This window comes from Bos indicus x Bos taurus, chromosome 18, assembly GCF_003369695.1.
Source record: "Bos indicus x Bos taurus breed Angus x Brahman F1 hybrid chromosome 18, Bos_hybrid_MaternalHap_v2.0, whole genome shotgun sequence".
NCBI lineage: Eukaryota > Metazoa > Chordata > Mammalia > Artiodactyla > Bovidae > Bos > Bos indicus x Bos taurus.
Window position 1 is genome coordinate 16,288,576 of NC_040093.1, and position 17,921 is coordinate 16,306,496.

At 41.1% G+C, this 17,921-nt stretch overlaps 1 long non-coding RNA gene across 2 annotated transcripts in view; it reads left to right on the plus strand.

Annotated features, from left to right (window-relative positions):
• Window positions 1–42: 42 nt before the first annotated feature.
• Window positions 43–17,921, plus strand: part of LOC113876513 — a 78,824-nt gene continuing 60,945 nt past the window's right edge. The window contains exons 1-2 of one of the 2 annotated variants that reach the window (XR_003506521.1): window positions 43–168; window positions 17,624–17,743. This is a non-coding gene — a long non-coding RNA (uncharacterized LOC113876513). The remainder of the gene's footprint in view (window positions 169–17,623; window positions 17,744–17,921) is intronic. The other variant, XR_003506520.1, reaches the window with a different exon arrangement.

Consider the following 17,921-nt stretch of genomic DNA (forward strand, 5'->3'; position numbering starts at 1 on the left):
TGCCAGCCTCGGGCCGAAGTGGGGACTACGCGGGGACGAAGGAATCCTCCCGGGTAGATAAGCCTGGCCTCGGACCCTCCCTGGGACGCGGTGGGCCGGACCCCTGGAGGAGGAGAGGAGGAAAGGGCCGAGCGCTCCTCACAGTCCCTTCGAGGGCCGCGGCCCAAGGTGGGGTTGATGGTGACTGACGCGCTTCGCAAAGGGAAAAGTAGGAGCTGCGTGAATGGTGGTTACTGCCCAGCGCCTCTAACGCGGCCAGGACGAGGTCCCCACGGCTGGACTGCCCCTCGGGGGCCCGACCCGAGGTGCACGCCGGGAAGTGTAGTCCGTTCGGACTACACGCCGGACCGGAGCTGTGGGGAGGCAGCCCCCCAGAGAGCTCCCACAAGCTCGCGGGTCGAGCTGACCGTGAGGCCTCTGCTGGGAAGACGGGGCTGGGAGGATGTGTGGAGTGTCCCTGAGGAAATCACCGCCACATCTGCTTTCGCCACCAGCCCTGGGTTCCTCTGCCTCCACAGTCACAACTCGAGAATCCCCGCCTTTCATAATGGGAACTTCAATTTCCTGAGGCTTAATATGCATCTTATTGCTAAGTGCCTGCCCACACGGCAGTACTAAATGCTCTCAAAGCCCCATTTTACAGATGACGCCTAGGGAAGTAAAGTGTCTTGTCCAAGGTCACAAAGGTAAATGACAAAGCAAAAATCAAAGGCAGATTTTTAAATGAAAACCCACCACGGCCGCAACGACAGTAATGATTAGGGGGAAAAAACATGCCTTCCCATTTAAAGAGTGGGTAAACAGTCCTGCAGAGGTTCTGGGAATTGCTCAAGATCCGAAAGCTTGTAAGCAGCAAAATTCTGGATCTTTTCACTGAGCCTCTCCTGACTGGTGTGGGGGTCTGGCAGGAGGAGAGAAGAGGACAATGACGGGCTCTGGTGCCTGAACCCTAGAGAACTGCCCCACAGTCTCCTGGGAAATTGTTCCCGGCTCAGAGGGAAAAGGGTACCTGCTCTCCTGGCTACATGTGAGGGAAGCTCAGGAATTCTCAAGAATTGGTTGCTTGTTACAAGAGAGGCCCCAGCTTCTTGAGGACATGTCTTTCTGCTATAACCTGATACATGCTTTCCTGAAAAACCTGTAGTTCTGCAAAACAGTGCATGTTAAAAATAAAAAGGCTTTATGGGGAAAAACAGAATTAGGGACAGCTTGCTGAAAACACATGTAACTGTATAATGAGTTATACAAAACCAGTAACGAATTCCAATAAAAATGTGCTCAGCCGTCCCATTCTTTTTGACCTCCTGGACTGTAGCCCGCCAGACGCCTCTGTTCAGGGGATTCCCAGGCAAGAATATTGGGAGTGGGTTGTCATTTCCTCCTCCAGGGGATCTTCCCAACCCAGGGAGGGTGCCCACGTCTCCTGCCTTGGCAGGCAGATTCTTTTATCACTGAGCCACCTGGGAAACCCTAATAAAAATACAATCACAGTTAAATCTCCGTAGGTCATATGCACTTAGTAATACTTCCTGTGTGTCAGGGAACTAAGATCCCTGTAAGCTGCCCAGGGCTGCCAAAAAAAAGAAAATCTGATCCAAGATGTAGTCTTCATTAATCTGTTATTTTAATGTGGGAAAATGTTGTAGTTTCTTCACCTGCTTTCACAGCTTTGGCACATACTATCTCACTGGAAAAGACCCTGATGCTGGGAAAGATTGAGGGCAAGAGGAGAAGGGGGCAACAGAGGATGAGAGGGTTGAATAGCATCACCAACTCAATGGACATTAGTTTGAGTAACTCTGGGGAATAGCGAAGGACAGAGAAACCTGGTTTGCAGCAATCCATGGGATCGCAAAGACTTTGTGACTGAACAATATCATTGTAATAAATGTTATGGGTTTTGAAATCACTAAACCATCCATTGTGGATCTAAAGGAACACATTTTTGTAGAGTTGCAGCTTTTCCCTTTAATATCTTCTTTTATTACTAAGTCTTCCCCTTTAATTATGAGAAAATTTACCTCTGATTGCTTCAAAACATTGGCCTCCTAGAGAAAATTGCCTATTAACCAATATGACGGTGATATGCTACCATCTTATTTTGTTTACCAATTGTTTATGGGGTGATTCAAGTCGAAGAAGGTGAGCAGCAGAACAGGTGGTCTCCAAGCAGATGCCTAGACTTTGGTGAGGAGGACTTGGCTTGGTTCTAAACCCGGGGGACTCTGCGATGGGAATGGGGAGTGGGGTGGCATTTGTGTAATCCATAAAAAAATCCTTCGGATTTTGGTTGGGAATATAATGAATAATTATTAATTTGGGGAGAATCTATTACTTTGTAATACTGAGTCTTCCGTTCTTGGGTGTACATACAATTTTTTCCTGGGATATCTTATACATGGCTTTTTGGTTCACTGGCTGGACTTGACTGTTTTTACTTTTTTACTAATGGCTGAGGTTTTTTTTTTTTTTCTCTCCTAATCAGTTACTGCTGTTTTTAATGCTGAGCTTGGATCTGGCTACCTTGTTGAACTCACTCTTATTCATTCTAGAATAGCTTGACAGATAATTCTCCACACTATTCTAGCTAGATGGTTCTGGTGTCCAGGAGAGAAATAAAAGCTTAATTTTTCCAATCTTTATAACTCATTTCTCACCCCTCGCTCTTTGGTTCAGAGTTCCAATACAGTGTTGAATGACAGTCATGATAATGGACAATCCTTGTTCTTGTTCTAGACTTTTTAAAAGAATGCCCCTAAGATTTCATCAAGTATGATGTTTTCAGTACATTTAAAAAATTTATTCCTTATTGCTATGAAGGTTTTTTTTAGTAGGTATTGACTCTTATTAAATGCTTTCTATACATTTATTGATATAATCAGATGACTTTTGTGTTGTTAATGTAGTATCATCCGCCTTTCTTTCACTATTGCTGGATTTGATTTAATACCATTTTATTCAGAGTTGCTGTGCATTTGTTTTCATGAGTGGAATTGACTGACTCATGGTTTTCCTTCTTGCGCTGTCCTTGCCCAGTTATGACGTAAGGGAAGCTAGCAGTGCTCTGTGCTTTGCGGGAGGGAGCCACCTACCTTTGCTTACACTCTGGAATGGTTTGTGATACATTAGAGGTATCTGTCCCTTGGACATTTGAGTGTAGAATTTGAGTGTCAGAGCATTCGTATTGGGTGCCTTTTTAGTAGGTCTTTGACTACAATTTCAACCTCTTCTGTGGATATTGGTTTATTCAAATTTATTACTTTCTCCCAGAATACATTTTTGTAATTTATATATGCCTAGAACAGTATTTTAGCTGGGATTTCAGATTCATTGGCATAACTTTATGCTTATTATTTCTGATGAATCATATGGATCCGAAGTTATATTTCTTTTGGCTTTCCTGATGTTTATTTATTCCTTCTCTTATCTTTCTGGATCAGATTTGAAACAAAATTTACAGTTTTATTGGTCTTTAAAAAGCTTTCAGCTTTTTGTTTGCTGAAAATAAGTAGAAGATAATCCCTTTTACTAATTTTTTGGAGGGATATTTTATTTCATTAATTTCTGCCTTGTTGATTCATTTTTTCCACATTAGTATTTATTGTTATTATGTATACCCCAGGTTTTAATATGTAGTGCTTTCACTGTCATTCAGTTCCAAAAAAATGTAATTTCAATTCCTATTAACCCCCAAATTATTTAGAAATGTGGTTTTTAATATCTAGGTAATGGATTTTTCTTTGATTTTCTTTTTGTAGTTGATTTCTAATTTTATTTAATGAATGTATTTTGAATGACATAAATTCTAGGAATTTATTGAGATTTCGTTTTTGACCTAGTATGCAGCATTTTTTGGTTTTGTTTTGGAAGTGTTCTGTTTTTTTTTTTTTTTTTTTTTTAATTTAAATGGTTTTATTTAAGTCAATTGTAGAGATCCTGGATGTTGCTTTTTGAACACAAACATGAAACTAACAAAACAAGCATTCATATTTCTAGTTTTAAACACTTTAGTTCTACATGTGGAATGCGGATATTTGAAAGAGATTTTCAACAGTCAACACAATGCATGAGATAATACACACTGAATTAGGCTAGTCTTCACCTCCATCTTCATGTTTATGATCCTAAATTGGCTGGAGGTTTGTGTGTGTGGAGGGGGTGTTTTTTTGCTTTTTCATTTCACAAATGATTGCTCAATACAGAATGAAATACACCAAAAGAAGAAAATAGTCTTTTTATACCTAGGGAAGAAGCTACTCCTCTTAAAATGATCACTTCAAGGTAACAGACATCCAAATTGATGTGGTTTTCTTTGAAACTTCGGTAAATCATTTCTTACACAGTAGGTTTGGCATTAACCCTGAATTTAGGATAGATAGTGTTATGGAGGGCTGGCTGCTATATACCAACATCAGTATCAAGTTCACTGTCAGGAATTAGAGACTGTCCCAGATACCAAGCAGGACAACACTGGCAAAAAAAAACAAAAAGTGAACTGCAGATAGGTCAAAACAAGCTACATTTACTCTTAGAAAAATATCATAAAATGTTATTGGATATGTTGTTTTAAAAGCTAGCTTATTATAAAACACAATGGAATCTTCTATTTTTAACATCTTATGCTCAAATGGTCTTTACATAGGTTGTGTTTTAATAAAACAACATACACACCCGATCAGAGAACAAACATTAGAAACTTGCCATTTGGTGAAGGTTATTCTTCTAGTTCTGCTTTATTGACTATGCCAAAGCCTTTGACTGTGTGGATCACAGTAAACTGTGGAAAATTCTGAAAGAGATGGGAATACCAGACCACCTGATCTGCCTCTTGAGAAATTTGTATGCAGGTCAGGAAGCAACAGTTAGAACTGGACATGGAACAACAGACTGGTTCCAAATAGGCAAAGGAGTTCGTCAAGGCTGTATATTGTTACCCTGTTTATTTAATTTATATGCAGAGTACATCATGAGAAACGCTGGACTGGAAGAAGCACAAGCTGGAATCAAGATTGCTGGGAGAAATATCAATAACCCCAGATATGCAGATGACACCACCCTTATGGCAGAAAGTGAAGAGGAACTCAAAAGTCTGTTGATGAAAGTGAAAGTGGAGAGTGAAAAAGTTGGCTTAAAGCTCAACATTCAGAAAACGAAGATCATGGCATCCGGTCCCACCACTTCATGGGAAATAGATGGGGAAACAGTGGAAACGGTGTCAGACTTTATTTTTCTGGGCTCCAAAATCACTACAGATGGTGACTGCAGCCATGAAATTAAAAGACGCTTACTCCTTGGAAGGAAAGTTATGACCCACCTAGATAGCATATTCAAAAGCAGAGACATTACTTTGCCAACAAAGGTTCGTCTAGTCAAGGCTATGGTTTTTCCTGTGGTCATGTATGGATGTGAGAGTTGGACTGTGAAGAAGGCTGAGCGCCGAAGAATTGATGCTTTTGAACTGTGGTGTTGGAGAAGACTCTTGAGAGTCCCCTGGACTGCAAGGAGATCCAACCAGTCCATTCTGAAGGAGATCAGCCCTGGGATTTCTTTGGAGGGAATGATGCTAAAGCTGAAACTCCAGTGCTTTGGCCACCTCATGCGAAGAGTTGACTCATTGGAAAAGACTCTGATGCTGGGAGGGATTGGGGGCAGGAGGAGAAGGGGACGACAGAGGATGAGATGGCTGGATGGCATCACTGACTCGATGGACGTGAGTCTGAGTGAACTCCGGGAGTTGGTGATGGACAGGGAGGCCTGGCGTGCTGCGATTCATGGGGTCGCAAAGAGTCGGACACGACTGAGTGACTGATCTGATCTGATCTGATCTGATTCTTCTAGTTACTATAGAGCTCACATTTCTCTATTCATCAGATCAGTAGACAGGTTGGACTGTCATCACATTAAAAATATACAAAACTGTTTGCTCTATTAGATGATTTTCAAAGAAATATGTTTTCTTTAGTTTCAACAGGTTTTTGACAACAAGAATCTTATTCAAAGAAGTTTTGCTCCTGTGTTAAGTTATTATTAGTCCAAGTGTTCTGAACACTCCCCCCTTTAAAGGCTTCCACGAACTTAGTGTTTTTCAGGCCGTAAATTTCAAGAGTGATGGTAGAAACCACACCTCAGAGGGAAAGGGAGAGCCCTTTGGAGTTATCATTCAAACAAACAAAAAGATCTCTACCAATTTGTCACTCGTCCAGTTTTATAGAAATTCCATTCACGTAACTCTTGTGAAAATCAACCACAGTTTTACCATATCAAATGACCCAAAGAACACCGCAGGTATCCAGGGGAGATAGTTCACCAGTGCATCTTTAGCTTGATTTTAAAGTCAATGTTAGAGACTGGGTACTGCAGTTCTCAAAGAGACAAACTGCCTATCCATTGGCTAAAGATTTTTCAAGTTAATGAACATTTCATTTTCCACACTTTTGGTACCAAGAGATTTAACAAGGAAAAAGCTCAAACCTCAGGGTTCAAACTATAGCATGGAAAAATAAAGCATACAGCAAGCATCATCAAAAATAAAGTATACAGCAAGCACCATCTACCTCCTTTGCGCTCTCAAAGATGTCAATACTCTATTCCAGTCAGAGGGTGGGGTGAAGAGGCTGAAGCCTGGAAGGAAACTTCACCCAAAAGGGGAAAAAATCTGTTTGGTGGCTATTTCAAAACAAGTTCCCAATCTGCAGAAGGGACTCCGGCCTCTTTGACTTGCAGGAACTACACATAAAAAAAAGACAGAAAACACGACGAGGCAGGCTTATTTTAATCGCCCAGGGGTTTCCAGTGCAAAGCAGGACAACTTAAATGCATATTCCAAATTCTTGCTCCAAAGCCGTCTTTGTGCACATTGTTTGGGCTCGCATTGACCCCAGGTCCGGATTAGGCAGCGGCTGATTCCTGCTTTACAGCCCGGCCGGCCTAATGAGGCCGGGAGGCGACGGGGCGGAGCTCGGGCGACCGGCTGGTTTACGGCCGCCAAGGGCCCTGTAGGTGAGAGGTCAAAGGGTCAGCAGGCCGAGACCGCAAGAGAATTGACCCTAGGAAATAAGGTCCCCTCCCTCCGGCCCCAGCTTCGACCGGTCCTTGCAAGAACTTGGTGCGTACATAGGGACCCCGGGCGCCCCGACGAGGGGCCCAAGGACCCCGAGCAGGAGCCCTGACCTGGCCTCGGCCTGGGGCTGAGCCCGACTGTGTTCCGTCTTTAAATGATGTGCATTCCAGTTGTTGGGATAAGAGGTCTGACCATACAAGTTTATTAATGATCTAATTCTTAACTATTACGTCCGTCCTTTTTTCCCCCTCTGATCTGTTGGCTTCTGGAAGGTGCAAGTAAGTCTCCTATTATGAGTGAGGCTATGTTCATTTCTCCTTTTAACTGTAACAGTGTTTGCTTCATATATTTTGAAGTTACGTTGTTAGGAGCATAAGGGTTTATGATATTAGTATGACATAAGTGAATTATTTCTTTTATCAATATGAAAAAGCCTTTGTTGTCTTTCCTAATGAGTTTTGCTTTTAATGCAACTTTTTTCTTAACATTTCCTTGGTACTTCTTTTTTCATTCTTCCATTATTCTTTTTTCTTTTCTTTTTCTGAGAGTTGATTTTACCATGCTGTTTCATTTCTGATACACTGTAACAGTAGTTTGTATGAAGTTATTCTCTTACGTTATTTTTTTCTCCATATTCCCATTCCAACTTTCATTTCTTCCTCCTCCTCAAAGGCACACTTTCTGATGTGTTTGTGGTTCTTGGATATGTCTTTATTTCTTTTTTTTAAAATATAGTAGTACTTTTATGTCTGTATTTCTAAAAGATGTATAGTGCTTTGTATATGTATATGGTTTTAATTTATAAAAATTGAACCAACTATGTTTCTGTTTTTACATTTTTTGCTCAATATTGTTTTAAGAGCATTCTATATTGTTTGTGTATCTAGGTAATTGCTTCTGTTTGCTGCATAGCACTCTAATTTATTAGTTCGCCATCCTTAATTATTCACCTACCAATGAAGAAGACCTACATTGCCTTGAATTCTTAGCTACTACAAACAGCACTTCAATTAAGAGTCTTGTACTTACATCCTTTGGGATTTGAGTGACAGTTTCTCTGGATTATACACCAAGATTGGGGTTGCTGGATCATACGATATACATACTGAATTATGCTAACCAAAGTGCATGATAGTTCCAAATTCTACATGACTTCACTAATACTAGTCCCTCACTGACCTTTTAATTTTGACCAGTCTGATAGATTTAAAATGTCATGTTGTAACTGGCCATACCGCAATACAAAATAAAAAGTTTAAAAAAGTTATAATTTTCTAACTGATTATGAAGGAAGTTGAGCATCTCTTCAGACTTGTTAACCAGTTAGATTTCCTTTTATGTTAATTGCCTATTCATATCTTTAAAATTTTATTTATTTGGCTACACTGGGTATTCATTTCTGCGTGTGGGCTTTCTCTAGTTGTGGTGAGCAGGGGTTACCCTCTAGTTGCGCTGCATGGGCGTCTCACTGCAGTGACTTCTCTTGTTGCAGAGCACGGGCTGTAGGGCACTCGGGCTTCCGTAGTTGCAGCTCCCCACTCTAGTGCGCAGGCTCAGTAGTTGGGGCATGGGCTTAGATATCCTGGGGCATGTGGGATCTTCCTGGACCAGGACATGCATTATCAGACAGATTCTCCTTTTTTTTTTTAATGACATAGTTTTCATTCATTCAAAAAGAAAAAGTAGAAAGAAGGTATACCAACAACTTTACCCTTGATTCCAGGCAAGCAAGTTGACAACTCTGAGCCTCAGTTTTCTGGGCTGTAAAATGGGGAGTTATGATAGCTTAAAACCTCTCGGGGTTCTGATGTTGTGTAATTCTGATTCCATTATTCAAGGCATGAACTGTTCTATTGGCATCATGCCATCTCTGTTTTTGATTACAATTTAATTCCTCACTCAAACTCTTAATAAAAATGTCAAAACAAATATTGAAAGAAGTTCTAATATGTACTTTCAGCAGTTCTCCGCATTGCAAACCTGCAGGTTAATTGTGGATTAATCTACTCTGACAGGTGCTTGTTTTCCTGGGTGGAGAAAACCATGGATATAGCCATTTCTGATAATTTTGTGCTTGACTCAACTTTCAGATTAGTTTTGTCTTGAAATTAATAAACTCTGAAATTTCTGGATTATTCAGATTGATCAGAGACAGACAGATTTCCCTCTTCAGATTTCCAACCGGAGTAATGACCATGACTGAGACAACATTTTTCAGGGAGTGAGATAGTGGACATGCCTGTGCTTAATCCCTGCCTCTATCTTTTTCCAGATGTGCCAAGATTTTCCTTTGGGGAGTTCTGGTAGGATTATGTTGGGTTGTGTGGTTTGTCAAATAACACTCAGTTAAACAAGATATACATTTACTTTTGTATCCCGGAAAGAAGATGATTCATGGTTGACTTGTCTCCATAGTGTTAGGGACTCAGGCTCCACCATGAGTTTCCTCCATCCCCAAATCACTATGTAGTCAAAGATGACTTATTTGTCTCCAGCCATCCTGACCACATTCTGGACATAGGAAAGGAAGAAAGGACAGATAATCATGACATATCCGTTTGAGGACATTTCCTGGAAGTGATCTAATCACTTCCACTTGTATTCAATGGATCTGAACATTGTTGCCTGGCTTTTTAGCTTCAAGAGATTCTTTGAAATGTAATCTTGATTCCGGATGGCTATATTCCTGGCTAATACATGAGTGTTTTGTTACCCAGAAGGAACTTTTGTCAGGCAGATTCTTAACCACTGGAGTACCAGGGAAATAGGCCTATTCATATCTTTTGCCCATTTTTATATTGGGGTTCCTGACTGAGCGATTGAGTATGCATGCATGCATTCTTAAATATTTGCAGGATTTTGTTGTATATTCTGGATTTTAATCACATTTTTTTTTGAAGCTAGAAATATGTTCTCCTGGTTTGTCACTTATTAAACTTTTTCAATCATGTCTTTGTTTGCAGGAAAACTTTAATCTTAATACAGTCAAATCCATCTCATTATATGGTTTCTGTTTTCTTGGTTTAAACATCTGTATTCACTCCAAAGTCATAAAAATATTCTGCATTTTTCTACTAGCTGTTCTGGGTTGACTTACATCTCTTAAAAACAGATATGCTGAAATCCTTACCCCGAGTAGTCCAGAATGTGCTTTTATTTGGAAACAGAGTGGATGCAGATGTAATGAATTAAATGAAGATGAGGTCATACTGGAGTAGGGCGGGGCCCTAGCCCAATAGGACTGATGTCCTTATAAGAAGACAGCCACTTGGAGACAGACACCCAGAGGGAAAAGTGCCATGTGATGAGAAAGGCTGAGACTGGAGTTCCGCAGTGCAGCTGCAAGCCCAGGAACCGCAAGGATTGCCAGCAAATCACCCAAAGCTAAGACAAAGCAAGGAAGGATTCCCCTACAGATTCCAGAGGGAGCTTGGCCCCTTAACACCTCGGTTTTCGACTTCTAGCCTGGAGAACTGGGAGACAGTACATTTCTGTTGTGTTAAGCCACCCAGTCTGTGGTCCCTTGTTCCTGCAGCCTTGTGAAAGGCATATGCTAGCCTTATAGACTTATTATCTTTCATGTTTAGGTCTCTAATCCATTTGTTGGACCTTTGTATTGTGGTGAAAAGTAGGGAACCAACTTTTCTTTTCTCCTTATAAAGAATCAGTTTTCACGATGTTATCCTTTAACAGCCCATCTCTTCCCTTCTGATTAGGATGCTTATTCTGGAATATCTCAAGGTCTTTCATATACACATGTCTCTTTCCTGTTCCTTTGATCAGTTTGTCTGACCATGTGCCATTCCACCTTTGTTTTCTTTCTTTACTCTGGCTTTTTGGTATCTTTTTGATAAACTATTTTTATTTATTTGTTTGGCTGTGGCAGGTCTTTGTTGCAGCATGTGATTGGGGACATGAAGTCTTAGCTACTGGATCACCTGGATCACCAGGAAGTCCATTTGGCATATCTTACTTGATACAGATCCTCTTATCTGTTTGTGAGTCTTGATTCTTCCACATACATTTTTTAATCCATTTATTTTGTTTCTTAAAAAAATCTTTTTGGAATTTGGGCTTGTGTTGAATTTATAGCTCGATTTAGATAGAAGAAACATCTTAATAATATTAAATTGTTGCATTCACGAACATGGTACATCTCCCCTTGTTAGATTTCTTCTGTTTCCTTTAATAACATTATTATTATTTTCTTTTTTGGCCATGCCACGTGACTTCTGGGATCTTAATTCCCAGACCAGGGATTGAATCCAAGTACTCGGCAGTGAAAGCTCGGAGTTCTAACCATTAGACTGCCAGGGAATTCCCTAAATTTTGTTTCTTCATAAACATCTTGTGGATTGACAGATGAATTCCTAGATTACCTTTAAATTTTGTTACTGTTCTGAATGGGATCTTATTTTTGTTAGAGTTTCTAGTTGTTTACTATCATATCAGTTCAGTTTAGTTCAGTCGCTCAGTTGTGTCCGACTCTTTGAGACCAGGCCTCCCTGTCCATCACCAACTCCCAGAGTTTACCCAAACTCATGTCCATTGAGTCGGTGATGTCATCCAACCATCTTATCCTCTGTTGTCCCCTTCTCCGCCTGCCCTTAATCTTTCCCAGCATCAGGGTCTTTTCAAATGAGTCAGCTCTTCGCATGAGGTGGCCAAAGTACTGGAGTTTCAGCTTCAGCATCAGTTCTTTTAACTAAAGTTTCTTTAATGGCTGTTGGTCTCTTCAGAGTTTCCTGTTTCCTATTTCAGTATTGGCGTTTTCTATTCTTGTGGAAATTTGTCTGTTTTGTCAAGATTTTCAAGTGCACTGGTCTATGTAGTTCAAAAATTTATTTTATCATTTGAAAATATCTCTATCTATAGTTCCCCCTTTTAAGTTATGCATTTTGTTTTTATTTGCATCTTTCTTTTTTCTATCAGTCTTGCCTGAAGCATTTCTATCTTATTAGAATTTCAAATTGCCAAGTTTTGAGCTTTTTTTTATTCTTGGTCTTCTCTGTGTTTTCACTCTATCAATTTCAGCCTTTAAATCATTTTCTTTTTCCTTTTTGGATTTTCCTCTGTTGTTTCATATTTAAGTTCTAAGCTGAGGCTTCCTCCATTTGTTTTCAGTCTTTTGATAAAAATGTTCAAAGCAACGAATTACCCTTGAAACTTTGCTTTCGTAGCGCTTTTATTGCCATTCAGTTATAGGATTTATTTCATTTATTTTTGGCCGCACTGAGTCTTTGTTGCTGTGTATGGGCTTTCTCTAGTTGCACAGAACAGAGGCTACTCTCTAGTTGCGGTGCACGGGCTTCTGACTGCAGCAGCTTGTCCTTTTGCAGAGCGCTAGCTCTGAGACATGCTGGCTTCAGCAGCTGCGGTGCTCGTGTGCTGGAGCTCAGGCTCAGTAGTTGTGGTGCATAGGCTTAATTGCGTCATGCCATGTGAAATCTTCCTGGCCCAGGGATCAAGCCCATGTTCCCTGCATTGACAGGCAGATTCTTAACTACTGGACCACTAGGAAATTCCTGTGTTTTATTTTCTAAGCCGAGAGTTATTTGTATTATATTATTTAAGTTTTGGGGATCCTGTGTTTTTGGTGTTTAGAGCCATTTACACTAGGATGAATGACTATGGTATAATAAAGAGAGTCTAGAACACGCTGCCTCAGAAGACATTTATTTCACAAAATGTCCCAGAGTAGGTGGGTGGCCCCGCCCCAAGAGGTCATCAGGTCCCAGCTATCTTACTGCTTCGCTCGAGGCATCATCCTGGCTCATATGGGTAAAGCCATCTTAGGGTCACTAAATCTGTTCCCCTGTATCAGAAGACAGAAGGCAGAAGTATGGAATAATTAGCTTCATTTTAAAGACAAGACCCAGAAGTTACCTACCTTACATCTGCTCTTATTCCACTGGCCAAAATTTGGTCATATAGCTACAGGAGACAATACTAACTAGGGTTTGGTCAGAAAAACAGAAACTGTACCAGTTATTTTAACAGAGAGAATTTAATATAAGGAATTGGCTGAGTTGGTGAAATAGATGTTGAGATGACAAAATGGGGACGTTGTATTAATCAGAGATAACAGATGCAGGCATTCAGCCCCCGGGACTGAGGCAACAAAGGGAATAGGTTTCTAGTTGTGACTGTTGTTGTTGCTTAGTCCCTAAGTTGCGTCCAGCTCTTTTTCAACCCCGTGGACTAGAGCCAGCCAGACTCCTCTGTCCATAGGATTCTCCAAGCAAGAATACTGGAGTGGGTTGCCATTCCCTTCTCCAGGGGATTTTCCCAACCCAAGGATCAAACCCGAATCTCCTACTTTGGCAGGCAGATTCTTTACCACTGAGCCACCAGGAAAGCCCTGTTTACTATGATGTGAACATCATAGAGTTATTATAATAAGGTTATTAGAATCTAGAAGGTTGAAGGAATACTCCTGTAGAGCCAGAACCCAGTCCTCTGATGAGGGGACAGCTGGTTTCGGTGTTTCAGAGACAGAAATGAGACTGAGAATGTGGAAAAGACAGGAGTCAGCTGCTGCCATCAGGGAGAAGAACTACTGCTGGAGTAATGCTGACAGGAACAGCAAGCGAAACAGGAAGAAACATGTACTTTCTCCTTCCAGCCTTTTGTCTTTCTTGTGCTCCCTCTCAGCAGAATCAAAGAGGGAGCTGGCAGCCTCAGAGCCAGAAAGTGGAGTGTGAAAGGGTGGGTTTGGGCTAAGAAACAATTAGTCACGAAGGCAGTTCACCCACCCTTTTGACTACTCAGCATCCATACATATGTGGGTTTTTTTTGGCCATGCCATGCAGCAAATGGATCTTAGTTCCCTGACCAGGGATCAACCCATGCCCCCCACTATGGAAGCATGGAGTCTTGGCCACTGGACCACCAGGGAAGTCCCATATGTATCTTTCTACACATATTCAGACTTCCATTTAACAACTATAAACATCATGTTTCAACTGATTTGCACAAAGATTCTCTCATCTATTCTCCAAAAAGGGGAGATACAGAATTCCTCCTGTCATATTATCCATTTCTGTTTTGCCTTTCCCATTATTCTCCTTCCGGCATTCATTTGGATTGAGTCTGCTCCCACCATTTCCGTTTTCCTCTCTATGCTATACTGAAAGTTTTACAGTTACTTTCTGTTCTTTTCGTGCTTACTCTAAAAATATCATCATGTGCTTTCCACAAAATCTTCTCCATTTATAAGTTGTTCAAGATTTTAGTTCTTTTTTAAACATTAAAATTTGACATTGTTACTGTACTTTTGGTAGAGTTTTGATATTTTTGGTATGTTTCCCTCATGCCTTTGTTTACTTTTTCTTTTCTTATTCTTTCTTGTGTTTCAGAACTTCATTCTAGGATTAGTTTTCTTCCTCCCAAAGTATATCTCTTAGAAATTCTTTTGAAAAGGGTATCTTGGGAATTAATTCCTACTTTTTAGTTTGTCTAAACAATCATTTTCTTTTTGTTCTTGAAAGGTATTTTGCTGGGCATACAGTGCTAGTGTGACAGTTATTTTATTTTAGCCCTTTGAGGATCTCATTCCACTATCTTCTGGATTATTGCTATTGAAAAATAAAAAGTAATGCTTGGGCTATTCTAATGATATTCTCTCTAGTGGGCTAAGGTTTACTAATTACCTAGTGTGGATATTTAAAAAAATATTCTGCTTGGGATTCATTGGGTTTCCTGAATTTGAGGAAGAATCTTTCTTATCAATTCTGAAAATTTTCCAGACATTATCAAATGTGCTTCTCTCCCTTCTATTATCTTTTTATTTATTCTGGCTCTGCTGGGTCTCCATTGCTGCCCGGGCTTTTCTCTAGTTGCAGCAGGCAGGGGTTACTCTCTTGTAATGCACGGGATTCTCACTGCAGTGGCTTCTCTTGTTGAAAGGCACAGGCTCTAGGGTGTACGGTCTTCAGTGGCTGTGGCTCCCAGGTTCTAGAGCACAGGCTCGGTGGTTGTGGCACAGCATGTGGGATCTTCTCCTACCAGGGATTGAACTCATGTCTCCCTCATTGGCAGGCAGACTCTTTACTACCAGGAAACCACCAGAGAAGCCCCTATCTTTTTTTAAAAAAACCCACAAATTAGATGTATGTTGGACCTTCCTACTCTGTTCCATATTTCTTAACCCATTGTTCCTAATATCCATCATTTTTTCTCCCTATGCTGCACCCTGTGTACTTTCTTAAAATATATATGTGTTATAGTTTCTTCTCCTTTCAATGGTGATATAATCTATTTCATTTTTCCACTGGGTTTTTAAATGTTCACATATGTAATTTATAGTTTCCCTTGTTCAAATCTTCCTTGCCAGTCTTGAGAGTCTGTTTTTCCCTTCAGTATTTTCAAAATACCATCTTTGATTTCTTAAAACATTTATTTATCTTGTATTCAATACCTTATAATTTAATATTCATACCAGCTCTGAGTCTGACTCTTGAGGTTTGTCACTTCTGCTTGTTAGGTTTGTGGAACTCATGTTCCTTGGGATTTTATCTGTGGAAATTCCTTAAAGCCTGGGTTTAAAATGCATTTCCCTGGGTAGAGTTAGTGTTTACTTCTGCCATGTACCTGTGGGAATAGCTAGCTTGGGTTGTTATTCAACCCCTCAGTCATGTCGACTCTTTGAGACCGCATGGACTACAGCATGCCAGGCTTCCCTGTCCTTCACCATCTCTTGGAGTTTGCTCAAACCCATGTCCATTGAGTCGGTGATGCCACCCAACCATCTCATCCTCTATCATCCCCTTCTCCTCCCACCTTCAATCTCTCCCAGCATCAGGGCCTTTTCCAGGGATCTGGCTCTTCCCATCACATGGCTAAAGTATTGGAGCTTCAGCTTCAGCATCAGTTCTTCCAATTAATATTCAGGGTTGATATAGCCAACTTGGGACCACTCTAAAATTTTGTCTGGACATCTTTCAGGCTACATAGATAGTACAAATTTAGACTTTAAACACACAGGAATATGGATTTACTGTTGCAAATTCTCAGGGGAAATTTTTCTCTTGCTTTACTCATCATGAAGGCAGAGACAAACATATATTCCCATCGTGTTTTTTAGAGGAAGGGCTTTTAAAAAAGTACCAACCAAGGGTTTGCTCTCAGGTTCTAGAATTTTATATCTAGAACTGTGATCTTTCCTTTCACTCTGATTAAGTCCCAGGATTTTTCTTCTCTGAAAATGGCCCTTTATCATCCTGGCTTTATGCTGATAACCCCAGAAAAAGCATCGAGTCTAGAGCTATCTTTACTTTTCTAGATTCATGCTTTCTTGTTTCTGGAGCTCTAAGGATGTACTTAACGCACACTCTCTCTCCTTCAAGACTGGCCAAACCAAGAGGGAATGTCTGGGGCCCTAGGCCTCCCCCACTGGCATTGAATTAGAGTGCTAGTTTACATACAATTAATTGTACCTATTCATTTTTAAATTAATTATACCCTGTCCCTAGCATTCACAGACAGCAAATTCAATTACTCATTAATCTAATCATTACTGCTTTTATTCAGAGAACACTGAAGTTCTGTTTTTTAAAATTAGTTTATTTTTGGTTGCCCTAGGTCTTCATTGCTGCGCATGGGCTTTCTCTAATTGTGGCAAGAGGGGGTTACTCTTCGTTGTGGTGAGGGGGCTCCTCATGCTTGGGGTTCAGCAGTTGCAGCATGTGGGCTCAGTAGCTGTGGCTCTCAGGCTCTAGAGCTCGAATTCAGTCGTTATGGTGCACGGGCTCCACAGTTGCCTTGTGGGATGTGGAATCTTCCTGGACCAGGGATTGAACCCATATTCCCTGCATAGGCAAGTGATTCTTAACCACTGGGCCAACTGGGAAGTCCCTGAAGGACTGTTAATATCCTAAAACCAAGGAATGTCTCTTATGGGCTGAACTGTCTCCCTTCCATCCCTACCCCCAAATTCATGTGTTGAAGCCCTAATCCTCAATACCTTGAAATGACTTTCTTTGGAGATAGGACCTTTAAAGAGGTGATTAGGTGAAAATGAGGCCATTAGATGGGTCCTAATTCAATCATGATTGGAGTCCTTACATGAAGAGGAAATTTGGACACACAAAGAAACATCAGGGGTGTGTGTCCGCAGGGGAAAGAAGGCAGTCATCTACAAGGCAAGGAGAGAGGCTCAGAAGAAGCCACACCCACCCTCACCCTGCTCTTGGGTATTTGCCTCTGGAACCATGAGAAATGAATTTCTATTGTTTAAGCCACCCAGCCTGTGGTACGTTGTTATGACTGTCCCAGAAGGCTAGTCCTAGCGTCTCTGATGCTATGATTTCAGGCACCATCTTGGCCTCGAGGGAAGAAACTATGATTTGACACAGGGGCCTTGTCAAGGCTATTCCAAAAAACAAACAACAACAACAACAAACAAAAAAAAGGAAAGAAAAAGCAAAAGCTAACCAAATAAATAAACAAAACCCCAAAACACCAAGCTGTTCCCATCACGCCCATTACGCGGCCGGTTTGGCAGAGAGACTTCTGCCCAGGCCTGGGATGTGTCTCACTCATGCATCATGTTTCTTTTTCCAGGGCCCTTCTGCTCAGGAATGAAGCTGAGGACGGGCAGCATCTCGGGGATGCTTCAGACTCTGCAGATGCCTTGGCTTAGAGGACCTGTGGGATGTGCGGAGAAGGAGAACTGGGGGAGAGGTGAGAACAGCAGGAGCTAGGGAGGGGGACGAGGGACGGGAACACTCTCTCAGGCTTGAAACCAGATTCTCTGAATAAGTGTGGGTGAGGAAAGCATTTTCTGAGGTCTAGAAACACAGAGGGAAATGCAGGAAGGGAGTGATGTCCGATGAGTTCAGGACTAAGTGAATCAGAAGTG